Source organism: Papio anubis, chromosome 4 (genome assembly GCF_008728515.1).
Source record: "Papio anubis isolate 15944 chromosome 4, Panubis1.0, whole genome shotgun sequence".
Classification (NCBI taxonomy): domain Eukaryota; kingdom Metazoa; phylum Chordata; class Mammalia; order Primates; family Cercopithecidae; genus Papio; species Papio anubis.
In genome coordinates, this window is record NC_044979.1 from 125,936,174 (window position 1) to 125,951,318 (window position 15,145).

General features: G+C 46.2%; 1 protein-coding gene across 4 annotated transcripts in view; it reads left to right on the forward strand.

The window, feature by feature from the left end:
- The first annotated feature begins 48 nt into the window (after nucleotides 1-48).
- PSPH (phosphoserine phosphatase) overlaps nucleotides 49-15,145 on the forward strand; it is a 42,876-nt gene continuing 27,779 nt past the window's right edge. For 3 of the 4 annotated variants that reach the window (XM_003895954.5, XM_009202910.4, XM_009202912.4), the window contains exon 1: nucleotides 52-623. The gene's annotated coding sequence lies outside the window, so the exon portion shown is untranslated. Of the gene's footprint in view, nucleotides 624-15,145 lie in introns of all 4 variants that reach the window. The other variant, XM_009202913.4, reaches the window with a different exon arrangement.

Sequence of the window (15,145 nt, forward strand, 5' to 3'; positions counted from 1 at the left end):
CGCGCACCGGAGGAGCCTATTCCCGGCCGACCGTGCTCCTTGGTTCCGGTGTCGCAGCTCAGCGGGGCCCAGCTTTGTGGACCCGGGAGCCCAGGACGCAGGCGGGGCTTGTGCTTCGCGGGGGCAGGGCGTAGGGTGGGCCTCCTCCCGCCTCTACTCTCGCGGTTTGCTCCTCAGTCTCCTTTCTTTGCTGATTTTATGCCTTTCTTTCTTTTTTTGAGACGGAGTCTCGCTCTGTCGCCCTGGCTGTAGTGCGGTGGCGCGATCTCGGCTCACTGCAAGCTCCGCCCCCCGGGTTCACGCTTTTATCTCTTTCATTGGAGCTTTCTGGACCCTGAGCTTGACGGTGCCCTAGGTGCCGCGGAGACACACGCGAGTCTGATAAGCACCCTGCCCCGGTATCATGCGGTGCTGTGAGGCCTAGCGAAGATGAAGATAGAATGCAAGGTAGAAAGTGCTGGATACCTTTAGAAAGCTGCAGAACTGGTGCGATGGGAGTTGAGACGTAAGAACCTGCCCGTCCGTAGGGCTCTGGATGCTGCTGAGGCCCGAGGCCCCCATGGCAGATTTGAAAACTCACCCTTGTAGAGTCATTCCTGCCTTTGAGAGGACTCCCTGTTAAGGTAAATTTCCAAAGAGCTCCACAATTGTTTCCAGTATCCAGTGTCCCGCCAAATACCAGGGATTCCGTAACACGTGATATTTTACTTTATTTATTTATATTATTTTTGTAGACATAGGGTCTCACTCTGTTGCCCAGGGTGGTCTCAAACTTCAGAGTTCAAGTGATCCTCCTGAGTTCAAGCGATCCTCCCGCCTCGGCCTTCCAAAGTGTTGGGATTACAGGCGTGAGCTGCGGCGCCCGGCTGATATTTTATTTTTAATAAATAATGGAAATTGTTCTGAATTCAAAAGGCACCAAAGGGCATGTGGTGGAAATTAAATCTTCCTCCCACCTCTAGTTCAACACTAGAGACAAAGTTACCCCTGGATACTCTATGAATTTTCGGAATGCTTTCTGAATTTATAAACTTATATGTGAATATAATCATTTCCTCACACAAATGGCAATTCATAATACACACTATAGGGTGTGTTATACTTTAAGTGTCTTGGAGATTGTGCTATATCAAGACTAATGGGAAGTCCTCGGTAACAGCTGCGTGATGTTCTTTGTAAGAATGACACAACTAGGGGCCAGGGCTCAGTGGCTCACGCCTGTAATCCCGGCACTTTCGGAGGCTGAGGCGGGGGCATCACTTGTGCCTGAGAGTTCAAGATCAGTCGAGGCAACATAGCGAGACTCCATCTATACAAAATATACAAAAATTAGCCGGGTGTGGTGCTGCACGTCTGTGGTCCCAGCTACTTGGGAGGCTGAGGTGGGAGGATCGCTGGAATCTGGGAGGCGGAGGTTGCAGTCAGCTATGATCTTGCCACTGCACTTCAGCCTGGGCGACAGAGCTGACCCTGTCTCAAAAAGAATGACACAACTAACTGGTCACCTACTGACTAATGTTTAAGTTGTTCCCAATCTGCTGTTCAGGCTGCAGTGAATATCTGGATATATGATGCTTTTAGGTGGGTTTGTGTATTTGAGAATCACAAAAACATCTATATATGTGACTAGTAGCACTGCACAATAGAAGATTAGTTATTAGTTCCATAGGCATTACATGGTGTGCATTCAGATTTATTATAACTGCTGTTAAAAATGTTATGAGGAGGCCAGACATGGTGGCGCATGCTTGTAATCCCAGCACTTTGGGAGGCCGAGGCAGGCGGATCACTTGAGGTCAGGAGTTCAAGACCATCCAGGCCAACATGGTGAAACCCCGTCTCTGTAACAATACAAACATTAGCCTAGCCTGGTGGTGTGCATCTGTGATCCAAGCTACTAGGGAGGCTGAGGCATGAGGATTGCTTGAACTCAGGAAGCAGAGGTTGCAGTGAGCCAAGATCATGCCACTGCACTCCAGCCTGAGTAACAGAGCCAGACTCTGTCTCAAAAAAAAAAAAGGCCAGGCACAGTGGCTCACACCTGTAATCCCAGTACTTCGTGAGGCCGAGGTGGGCAGATGACTTGAGGTCAGGAGTTCAAGACCAACCTTGCCAACATGGTGAAACCCCATCTCTACCAAAAATATAAAAAGTTAGCTGGGTGTGGTGGCGCACGCCTGTAATCCCAGCTATTTAGGAGGCTGAGGAAGGAGAATCATTTGAATTCTGGAAATGGAAGTTGCAGTGAGCCAAGATCATGTCACTGCACTCCAGCCTGGGCAACAGAGCGAGACTCCTCAAAAAAAAAAAGGCCAGGCACAGTGATTCACGCCTGTAATCCCAGCACTTTGGGAGGCTGAGGTGAGCGGATCACGAGATCAGGAGTTCGAGACCAGCCTGACCAACGTGGTGAAACCCGTCTCTACTAAAAATACAAAAAACAAATTAACTGGGCATGGTGGCCGGCGCCTGTAGTCCCAGCTACTCCGGAGGCTGAGGTGAGAGAATGGCATGAATCCAGGAGGTGGAGCTTGCAGTGAGCCGAGATGGTGCCACTGTACTCTAGCCTGGGCGACAGTGTGAGACTCTTTCAAAAACAACCAACCAAAAAAAACCTAGAGGATGGGTTAATGGGTGCAGCAAGCCACCATGGCATATGTATATCTGTGTAACAAAACTGCACATTCTGCACGTTTCCCTGAATTTAAAGCAAAAAAAAAAAAAAAAAAAAAAAAGCCAGGTGTCGTGGCGCATGCCTGTATTCCCACCTACTTGTGTGGCTGAGGCAGAATTGCTTGAACCTGGGAGGCGGATGTTGCAGTGAGCCAGAATCGCAGCACTACACTCCAGCCTGAGTGATAGAGCGAGACCCTGTCTCAAACATAAAAAGAATTTGTAAAAAACAGTAAGAAGAATTCCCATACTCTACCCACAGATCCTTCTATTGTAAATATCACATTTAACCCTGGAATAAGAAATTAACATTGATGCAGGATCCAATCAATAGATTTCATTCAAATTTTGCTAATTATATCATGAATGTTCTATCTCTGGCCCAGGATTCTATTTATCTAGAATTACTCTTCACATTTACTTGTCACGTTCTTCAGTCTGGAACAGTTCTGCAATTTTTCAGTCTTTAATGATCTTGGCATTTTTTTTTCAGTACTGTCCTGTTATTTTACAGACTGTTCCTTACCTAAGGGTTAGTTGATGTTTCCTTATGATTTTTTTTTTTTTTTTCCAAATTTTTTAAAGACGGAGTCTCGCTCTCGCTCTTTTGCCCAGGCTGGAGTGCAGTGGCGCTATCTCTGCTCTCTGCAGCCTCCGCCTCCCGGGTTCAAGTGATTCTCCTGCCTCAGCCTCCGGAGTAGCTGGGATTACAGGCACCCACCACCATGCTGGGCTAATTTTTGTACTTTTAGTAGAGTTAGGGTTTCGGCATGTTAGCCAGGCTGGTCTCAAACTCCTGACCTCAGGTCATCTACCTGCCTTTGCCTCCCAAAGTGCTAGGATTACATGCAGGAGCCACTGCACCTGGCCTGATATTTTCTTATGTTTAAATGCAGGTTATGGCCGGGCGCAGTGGCTCATGCCCGTAATCCCAGCCCTTTGGGAGGCCAAGGTGGGTGGACCATGAGGTTAAGAGATTGAGACCGTCCTGGCCAATATGGTGCAATCCCATCTCTACTAAAAATACAAAAAATTAGCTGGGCATCGTGCTGCACGCCTGTAATCCCAGTTACTCAGGAGACTGAGGCAGGAGAATCACTTGAAGCCGGGAGGCGGAGGTTGAGGTGAGTGGAGATCACGCCACTGCACTCCAGCCTGGGCTATAGAGCAAGACTCTGTTATCAAAAAAAAAAAAAAAACAAAAAAAAAAAACCAGGTTGTTCATTTTTGGCAAGAACACCAGAGAGTATGTGTCCTTTTCAAGGCATCATAGGAAGAGTCACATGATGTCAGTTTTTCTCATTCCTGGTGATGTTAACTTTGTTCACTTGGTTAATATTTGCCAGATTGCTCTACTTTAAAGTTACTAGCTTTTCTTTGTATTTAATAAGCATTTAATAAACATTTTGTGGGAAAATATGTGACTGTTCTGTTTTTCATCATAACAGTGCCTACTAATTTAAGCATCCATCGATTTTGTTGTTGTTTTTGACACAGGGTCTCACTGTGTCCAGGCTGGAGTGCAGTAGCTCAATCACACAGCTTACTGCAGCCTGAACCTCCTGGGCTCAGCTTCTTATCTCAGCCTCTTGAGTAGCTGAGACTTCAGGTGTACACCACTATGCCTGGCTAATTTAAAACTTTTTTTTTTTTTTTTTTTAGAGATAAGGTCATGCTATGTTGCTTGGGTGAGTTTCAAACTCCTAGGCTCAAGCAGTCCTCCTGCCTCAGCCTCCCAAAGTGCTGGGGTTACAGGCATGAGCCACTGTGCCCAGCCCATCAATAATTTTTGCCTGAAACAATTATTACTGTGATCTTTGTATTGAAAGTCCTCCATGGATCTGTTGCGTGCTTACATGTCTTGCTGTGTGTGCCAAGAATGCAAGGCCCAAGAATGCTCTTTATTTGGGGCTTTTCTCAGAGTTGTTTATACAGCTACTGATCTTCAGAGACAAGTTAATGTTTCCTCCTGGACAAAGAGCAGGCTTGCCCACTGCTTGGTATAAAAACAATAGATTTCAGCCTGGCATAGTGGCTCATGTCTATAAATCCAGCATTTTTTTTGTTTGTTTGTTTGAGGTGGAGTCTCACTCTGCTCACTCTGTTGCCCAGACTGGAGTGCAGTGGCGCGATATCGGCTCACTGCAGCCTCCATCTTCTGGGTTCAAGTGATTCTCCTGCCTCATCCTCTTGAGTAGCTGGGACTATAGGTGCCCGTCACCACGCCTGGCTAATTTTTGTATTTTTGTAGAGACAGGGCTTCACCATGTTGGCCTGGCTGGTCTCAAACTCTTGACTTCAGGTGATTTGCCCCCCTTGGCCTCCCAAAGTGCTGGGATTACAGGTGTGAGCCACTGCGCCCAGCCATCCCAGAACTTTGGAAGGCGAAGGTGGAGGATCCTTTGAGGCCAGGAGTTCGAGACCAGCCTAGGCAACACAGTGAGACCCCATCTCTACAAAAATAAAACAATAAAACAATAAACGAGGTGGGCAGATCACCTGAGGTTGGGAGTTCGACACCAGCCTGACCAACATGGAAAAAACCCATCTCTACTAAAAAAATACACAATGAGCCAGGTGTGATGGCACTGTAATCCCAGCTACTGGGGAGGCTGAGGCAGGAGAATAGCTTGAACCCAGGAAGTGGAGGTTGCGGTAAGCCAAAATAGCGCCATTGCATTCCAGCCTGGGCAACGAGCGAAACTCTATCTCTAAAAAATAAAAAATAAATAAAAAACAATAAAAAACAAAAACACAAACAGTACATTCCCCGAGCTGAGTGTTCCTTAGCTGTGATCCAAACCCACCGTCTTTGAGGCATCCATCTGGGTCATGTCGTGTTACCCCATGGAAGTTGGAGGGAAAAGGGAAGTGATGCAATTATCCTACTGCCTGTGCTGCTTGATGTGCTGTAAGCTATAAAGTTCTTTGAGACAGGAGACTTGTTTTTTGTTGTTTTTTTTTTGAGACAGAGTCTTGCTCTGTCACCCAGGCTACAGTGCAGGGGCACGATCTTGGCTCACTGCAGCTTCTGCCTCCTGGGTTTAAGTGATTCTCCTTGCCTCAGCCTCCTGAGTAGCTGGGACTACAGGCACGCACCACCACACTCAGCTAATTTTTGTATTTTCAGTAGAGACAGGGTTTCACCATGTTGACCAGGATGATCTCGATCTCCTGACGTCGTGATCCACCTGCCTCAGCCTCCCAAAGTCCTGGGATTACAGGCGTGAGCCACCGTGCTTGGCCAGGAGTCTTGTTTCTTAGGCCACATCCATAAAACAAGCAAGAGGCTAATGTATTAGTTTGTAAGTAGGGTAAAATCAAATCTCAAACCTAACAGTTTGCAAGTGGTAATTTTCTATTCATTTTTTATTTCATATATATTTTTGAGATAGGGTCTCACTCGGGTGCCCAGGCTGGAGTGCAGTGGCACAGTCACTGCTTACTGCAACCTCAACCTCCTGGGCTCAAGTGATCCACCATCGTGCCTGGCTAATTTTTTTTCAGAGACAAGGTCTCCGAAAAGCTGTGTTGCTCAGGCTGGTCTTGAATTCCTGCCTCAAGCGATCCTCCCACTTTGGCCTACCAAATTGCTAGGTAGGATTCAGAAGTGAGCCACTGCACCTGGCAAATTTTCTGCTTTCATCATTCATTTTACACTTATTGGTTGGAATTCTGCTGTAAGGAAGAACTTTCCCTTCTCCTCCATGAATGAGTGAATGAGTGAATGAATTTGTATCAGTATGGATTCAAGAATTCTTTTTTTTTTTTTTGGAAACAGAGTTTCACTCTTGTTGCCCAGGCTGGAGTGCAATGGCGCCATCTCAGCTCACTGCAACCTCCACCTCCCAGGTTCAAGCGCTTGCCCTGCCTTAGCCTCCAGAGTAGCTGGGATTACAGGCATGCACCACCATGCCCAGCTAATTTTGTATTTTTAGTAGAGATGGTGTTTCTCCATGTTGGTTAGGCTGGTCTCGAACTCCCAACCTCAAGTGATCTGCCTGCCTGGATTATAAGCATGAGCCGGCGCACCTGGCCCTTTTTATTTTTTTTTTTGAGGTGGAGTCTCACTGTGTCACCCAGGCTAAATAAAGTGCAGCGGCGCAATCGTTAGCTCACTGCAGCTTTGAACTCCTGGGCTCAAATGATCCTCTCACCTCAGCCTCCCAAGTAGCTAGCCTCAAGCGATCCTCCTGCCTCAGCCTCCCAAAGTGCAGGGATTACAGGTGTCAGCCATGGTGACTGACCTATTATCTGATTTTAGCCAGCAATGTTGTTTTCCTTAATATTATTCTTACACTGTTAATTAAATGTGATTTAAATAATCTTTTAACTCTCAGTTATTATAGATGAAACAGCCTGCCAAAACTCACCTTATTTTGTTTATTCCATAATCTTTGTCCTCCTAATTTTTCTATTGCATCATTTCTATATTGTCAGAGTAGGTAACATTTACATTCTGTTTTTTCTCCCCAAAACCTGGGTTTGTTTAGTCTTAGTTTTGCAGTTCTATACACTCAGTGCTCCTGCTTGTCCCTTTGCTGAAGTTCCCTTTGCTATCCATTGGTGAGTAATGTTTATTCATTAGCAGTTTCCTCAAGAAAAACATTCCCATGGGAGGCCGGGCACAGTGGTCCATGCCTGTAATCCCAGCACTTTGTGAGGCCGAGGCGGGCGGACCACCTGAGGTCGGGAGTTTGAGACCAGCCTGACCAACATGGAGAAACCCTGTCTCTACTAAAAATACAAAAATAGCCAGGCGTGGTGGCACATGCCTGTATTCCCAGCTACGCAGGAGGCTGAGGCAGGAGAATCGCTTGAACCTAGGAGGCAGAAGTTGCAGTGTGCCAAGATCACGCCATTGCACTCCAGCCTGGGCAACAAGACGAAACTCTATCTCAAAAAAAGAAAAATATTCCCATGGGAAAAATATCCCCAGAATTCCTGTATGTTCAAAACTATCGTTTCTAGCCTTTGTGTGTGAATGATGGCTTGGCTTGTTTTAAAACAAAAAATCACTGGCTCATACTTTATTCATTTATTTTTTTGAGACAGGGTCTTGCTCTGTTGTTCAGGCTGGAGTGCAGTGTCACGATCACAGCTCACCGTAGCTTCCACCCTGGGGCCCAAGCCATCCTCCCACCTTAGTTTCCCAACAGGTGTGCGCCACCACGCCCAGTTAATTTTTTTTTTTTTTTTTTTTTTTGGGGAGGGGGGGGGGGGGGGGGGGGGGGGGTGTCTCATGTTGCCCAGGCTAGTCTCGAACTCCTGACCTCCAGTGATCCTCCTACTTTGGCCTCCCAAAGTACTGTACTAGGATTACAGGCATGAGCCACCACGCCTGACCTGTATATCTTTAAATATTTATTTATTTATTTATTTTTAGAGATGGGGAGTCTTACTCTGTTGCTGAGGCTGGCCTTGAACTCCTGGCCTCATGTGATCCTCCTACCTCAGCCTACCTAATAGCTGGGACTACAGGTTCAAGTCACCACACCCAGTTAAATACTTATTTGTTCTAATGTTTTGGTTATCTTCATTGGAAATTTCAATTGTGCATGTTGGCTGTCTTTGGTCTGTCTTCTGTAGCTATATATATATATATATATATATATATTTTTGGAGATAGAGTCTCACTTTATCGCCCAGGCTGGAGTGCAGTGGTGCCATCTCAGCTCACTGCAACCTCCCCCTCCCAAGTTCAAGCAATTCTCTTGCCTCAGCCTCCCAAGTAGCTGGGATTACAGGTGTGCACCACCTCGCCTGGCTAATTTTTGTATCTTTTGTAGAGACAGGGTTGGTCTTGTTGGCCAGGCTGGTCTTGAACTCCCAACCTCAGGTGATCCACCCACCTTGGCCTCCCAAAGTGCTGGGATTACAAGCGTGAGCCACTGCACCTGGCCAACTATCATTTTTTTCTCTAATTACATTTAATTCCTTTGGTTTATATTGTTTGCTTTTCTCATTTTTATCCATATTGGTTAGTATATTTTTCATAGTGTCCACTTTTATTTTTGCTCCTTTTAGCTTCATCTTCACTTCTGTGATGGTTATTTTACCTGTTTTTTGGAGATGGTGTCTCAGTATGTTTCCTAGGCTGGATTTGAACTCCTGGGCTCAAGTGATCCTCCTGCCTTAGCCTCCTGAGTAGTTGGCATTATAGGCACGTGCCACCATGCCCAGTGTGATAGTTATGTTTTTTCCTTCTACATCCTTTTTTTTTCCCTTTCGAGACAGGTTCCTATTCTGTCGCCCAAGCTGGAGTGCAGTGGCATGAACATGTCTCATGAACTGCATGAACTGCAGCCTCAACCTCCTGGGCTCAAGCTTTACTCCCACCTCAGCCTCCTGTGTAGCGGGGACCACAAGCACTTGTCACCATGCCTGGATGATTTTTTGATGTTTTGTAGAGACAGTGCTTCACTTTGTTGCCTATGCTGGTCTTGAACTCCTGGCCTCAAGCAATCCTTCTGCTTTGGCCTCCCAGACTGCTGAGATTACAGGTGCCTGGCTCCCTTCTGCTTCTTTCCTGGATTTTGTCAGTTTTGTCTTATTTTGTCATCTTTTCCATGAATCTCTATATTTGTATTTTTGTTTTTCCTTCTTGGAAATAATTCATTAAGTTTTTTTCAGACAGTTTTTTTTTGTTTGTTTGTTTTTGTTTTTTTTTTGAGACAGAATCTCGCTCTGTTGCCCAGGCTGGAGTACAGGGATCTTGGCTCACTGTAACGTCCACCTCCCGGGTTCAAGCAATTCTCCTGCTTTAGCCTCCCAAGTAGCTGGGATTATAGGTGCACGACACCACACCCTGCTAATTTTTGTAGTTTTAGTAGAGACGAGGTTTCACCCTGTTGGCCAGGCTTGTCTGGAACTCCTGACCTCAGATGATCCACCGGCCTCAGCCTCCCAAAGTGCTGGGATTACAGGCATGAGCCACTGTGCCTGGCCCAGATCTTTTTTTTTTTTTTGAGACGGAGTTTCGCTCTGTTGCCCAGGCTGGAGTGCAGTGGCCGGATCTCAGCTCACTGCAAGCTCCGCCTCCCGGATCATTCTCCTGCCTCAGCCTCCTGAGTAGCTGGGACTACAGGCACCACGCCAGCCTGGCCAGCTAGTTTTTTGTATTTTTAGTGAGGCAGGTTTCACTGTGTTAGCCAGGATGGTCTCGATCCTGACCTCGTGATCATCCCGTCTCGACCTCCCAAAGTGCTGATTACAGGCTTGAGCCACCGCGCCCGGCCTCAGATCTTTTTTTTTTTTTTGAGACAGGAGTCTGGCTGTATGTAGGCCTGGAGTGCAGTGGCACAATCTCAGCTGACTGCAACCTCTGCCTCCCAGTTCAAGCAGTTCTCCTGCCTCAGCCTCACGAGTAGCTGGGATTACAGGCGTGCACTACCACGCCGGACTAATTTTTGTATTTTTATTAGAGACAGTGTTTTGCCATGTTGCCCCAGCTAGTCTTGAACTCCTGGCCTCAAGTGATTTGTCTACCTCGGCCTCCCAAAGTGTTGGGATTGCAGGCATAAGCCACTGTGCCCAGCGCACTCACATGCTTCTGATGTCTCTCCATGTCCAAATTTTCTCTTCTTACAAGGACACTGGTCAGATTCGATTAGGGCTCACTCTGAAGACCTCATTTTAACATAATCACCTCTTTAAAGACATTGTCTCCAAGCCAGACTAGGTGGCTCACACCTGTAATCCCAGCACTTTGGGAGGTCGAGGCAGGCAGATCACAAGGTCAAGAGATCAAGATCATCCTGGCCAACATGGTGAAACCCCGTCTCTACTAAAAATACAAAAATTAGCTGGGCATAGTGGCAGGCACCTGTGGACCCAGCTATTCGGGAGGCTGAGGCAGGAGAATCGCTTGAATCCGGGAGTCAGAGGTTGCAGTGAGCTGAGATCGTGCCACTGCACTCCAGCCTGGGCCACAGAAAGATTCTGTCCCCCCCCCCAAAAAAAGAGAGAGAGAGTCTTGCTATGATAACCAGGCTGGTCTTGCATTCCAGGGCTCAAGCAATCCTCTTGCCTTGGCCTCCCAAAGTGTTTGGATTACAGGTGTGAGTTTCCATGCTGGCCAAAACAGAATGTTAGAGACACACATTGAATTTACTTGGAAGGCTGATTCTTTTCCCACGCCCTCCCTAGGAAGGTGAGCTGGGTGTTCGGACCTTAACCTTGGGTTACACCCCTTGGGCATCTTCACCCCTTGGGTTACAAGGGTTTCAACTCCCTTTCTGCTTGATTGAGCCTTGCCCTCAGTTCTTTTTATCCCTGCTCTGCTCTGCTTGTTTCAAACAACACATGTTTGCACTGTGGCACGAACGGCTCATCTTCAGAGAGTCTATTTTTGCTGGTGTTTTCTGGGATCTGCATCTGCCTCTTCCCATGTAACTTTGGTAGCCCTTGTGCAGGTCTTGGAGTCTCCAGTGACTTTGTGTCTCCTAGTTTTGTTGAATATGGGATTTCTGCCTCATTCCCCCCTACCACCATATCTCCCTATCACTTTGCATAATTTCTAGGAGGAGGAAGGGGAAGAGTCAGTCAAATATTGCCACAGTTCTTTTGAGACGGAGTCTCGCTCTGCCGCCCAGGCTGGAGTGCAGTGGCCGGATCTCAGCTCACTGCAAGCTCCACCTCCCGGGTTCACACCATTCTCCTGCCTCAGCCTCCCGATAGCTGGGACTACAGGTGCCCGCCACCACACCCAGCTAGTTTTTTGTATTTTTTGGTAGAGACGGGGTTTCACTGTGTTAGCCAGGATGGTCTCGATCTCCTGACCTCGTGATCCGCCCGTCTCGGCCTCCCAAAGTGCTGGGATTACAGGCTTGAGCCACCGCGCCCGGCCTGCCACAGTTCTTATACTGTAATCATATCACTTTGTAATATAAATTTCTCCCACTTTTTCCATTATAAAGATAGCTCACAACAAAATCCCAGCGCTTGAACCCAGAAGGCAGAGATTGTAGTGAGTTGAGATTGCACCACTGAACTCCAGCCTGGACAGTGACAGAGCCAGACCCTGTCTCAAAAATATAAACAAATGAATAATGTTTCCTTTTTTATATAGATATATAGATATATAACCATATACCATACCTGGATGTAGACACACATAGAGATTTCTTTGTTCAAAAATGGGGTCTCAAATGATATATATGTTCTGCAACTTCCTTTATTCATGTGACATATGGGCATATTTCCATGGCATGACTTATTTTGAATGACAATGTTTATATTAAATCACATTTCAAACTGTGTTCACTGTGCTCTTTCAAGACATTTATATTATTTTAATGTATTGGTTTTTTTTTTTTTTTTTTGAGACGGCGTCTTTCCCTGTCGCCAGGCTGGAGTGCAGTGGTGCAATCTTGGCTTACTGCAACCTCTGCTTCCTGGGTTCACACGATTCCCCTGCTTCGGCCTCCCGAGTAGGTGGGATTACAGGCACATGCCACCACGCCTGGCTAATTTTTTGTATTTTGGTAGAGATGGGGTTTCACCATGTTGGCCAGGATGGTGTCCATCTCCTGACATTGTGATCTGCTCTGCCTCGGCCTCCCAAAGTGCTGGGATGACAGGCGTGAGCCACTGCGCCTGGCCGGCAGTGTATTAGTATTTAATGTATTGATAAGAAATATTACATTTATTAGCAAATATTTTATACACACAGATATAAAAAGCATCTGTGTACCTACCATCCTACTTAAAGGAACATTATTGTTATAGTATCATTATTAACTCTACATACCTTTTCTCAGTCTCATTTCCTTTCTTACTTTCAGAAGTAACTACTGTCCTGAATTTTATGTTGTAAGTTATCATTTATGACATTAAATGATAGTCTCTTTTTAAAGTTTCCGGTGGCTATTGGAGTATCACAGTAACTAAGAATGTTCATAGTACTGCTGTGAAAATTCTTAAATATATGTGGCTCCTCCAGTCATACAAGTGTCAGGTTTTTTTTTGTTTTTTTTTTTGAGATGGAGTTTTGTTCTTGTTGCCCAGGCAGGTGTGCAATGGCATAATCCCGGGTCACCACAACCTCCGCCTCCCGGGTTCAAGCGATTCTCTTGCCTCAGCCTCCTGAGTAGCTAAGATTACAGGTATGCGCCACTACACCCAGCTAATTTTGTATTTTTAGAGGAGACAGGGTTTCTCCATGTTGGTCAGGCTGGTCTCAAATTCCTGACCTCAGGTGATCTGCCCGCCTCAGCTTCTCAAAGTACTGTGATTACAGGCATGAGCCACTGCACCCAGCCTCTTTTTTTTTTTTTTTCTTTTTTTTGGGGGGTGGAGTCTCACTCTGTCACCCAGGCTGGAGTGCAGTGGCGTGATCTTAGCGCAGCCTCAACCTCCTAGGCTTAAGTCATCCTCCCACCTCAGCTACCCAAGTACTTGGGATTCGAGATGTGTGCCACCACGTCCAGCTAATTTTGTTTATTTTTTGTACAGATTAGTTCTCAATATGTTGCCCAGGGTGGTCTTGAACTCCTGGGCTCAAGGGATCCTCCCATCTAGGCCTCCCAAAGTGCTAGGATTAGAAGCATGAGGCACCACACCCAGCCAGCTTAATCATGCAAGTTTCTCCTGAGTGTCTTCCTCAGGTGGAATTGCTGGGTCGTAGAAATTGCTTGTGTTCAATGTTTTCTGTTTGTTTGTTTTTTAGATGGAGTCTCGCTCTGTCGCCCAGGCTGGAATGCAGGGGTGCAATCTTGGCTCACTGCAGCTCCGCCTCTTGGGTTCATGCCATTCTCCTGCTTCAGCCTCCCGAGTAGCTGGGACTACAGGCACCTGCCACCACGCCCGGCTAATTTTTTTTTTTGTATTTTTAGTAGAGACGGGATTTTACCGTGTTAGCCAGGATGGTCTTGATCTCCTGACTTCGTGATCCGCCCACCTCAGCTTCCCAAAGTGCTGGGATTACAGGAGTAAGCCACTGCGCTCCGCCGCTTGTGTTCAATGTTACTGAATAACACCATATTGTTTCCGGAGGGCTTGTTTCAATTTACTATACTTTAGAAGGCTATTAGCACTGAATGACTTTTAAAAAGAGTACATGATTCTAACATAATTAGCCATTAGAAAATTTGTGGCTGGGCACGGTGGCTGACTCCTATAATCCCAGCACTTTGGGAGGCCAAGGCGAGTGAATCACCTGAGGCCAGGGGTTCAAGACCAGCCTGTCCAACATGGTGAAACCCCATCTGTACTAAAAATACAAAAATTAGCCGGGCATGGTGGTGCATGCTTGTAATCCCACCTACTTGGGAGGCTGAGGCAGGTGAATTGCTTGAACCCGGGAGGCAGAGGTTGCAGTGAGCTGAGATCACGCTGCTGCACTCCAGCCTGGGTGACAGAGAGAGACTCCATCTCAGGAAAAAAAAAAAAAAAAAAATGTTAGCTTACAAAAATGTGATCTATAGAAAATCTTTCAGAGCCGGGTAAAGTGGATCACGCTTGGACTTGAGCCCAGGAGTTGGAGACTAATGAGACCCAGGCTCTACTAAACATAAAAAAAAACAGCCTCGTGTGGTGGCACACACCTGTGGTCCCACCTGCTCAGAAGGCTGAGGCAGGAGGATTGTTTGAGCCCAGGAGTTCGAAGCTTCAGTGAGCTATGATCATGCCACTGCACTCCAGCCTGGGTGACAGTGAGAACCTGTCTCAAAACAAAAAAAAAAAGAAGAAAGAAAACCTTTAGGAACAGTAGTATGACCTGTATTACTTTTGACTAACCAATTGTGATTAAAACTTTGCAAAATAATTTGCTAATATTTTTATTTTACCTTCATTATGCTGTATTGTATTTGGTTCTCACGTGCTATTATTCCAGTAATTATGCCTTCATTATGCTGTATTGTGTTTGGTTCACTTGTGCTATTATTCCAGTAAGAACAGCATTGAAGCTTTTTTTTTTTTTTTTTGCTTTTTGTGTTTTTAGACAGAGTCTGGCTTTGTCACCCAGGCTAGAGTGCAGTGGTGTAATCTCGGTTCACTGCAACCTCTGCCTCCTGGGTTCAAGTGATTCTTCTGCCTCAGCCTCCCCAGTAGCTGAGATTACAGGTGCCCACCACCAGGCCTAGCTACTTTTTGTATTTTTAGTAGAGATGGGGTTTCATCATGTTGGCCAGGCTGGTCTCGAACTCGTGACCTCAGGTGATCCTCCCGCCTCGGCCTCCCAGAGTGCTGAGGTTACAGGCGTGAGCCACTCTGCCCAGCCTGATGAAGCATATTTTAATCTGTTTCACAGTTTTGCTTTCTCTGGCAAGATTACCTCCTGGTTGTTATATGTGACCACTCATTAGTGTCTTCTAGGCAACTATATATATTTTTAATGTGATGTGCTCTAGCAAAACAATGTCTACAATACAGCCATCTCATGCCCACAAGTATTAATACAGGTGTGAGTGTGAGGTTGATTCCAGGACCATGAAGAGGTGACAGATTTTAATTAATTAACTAATTTTTC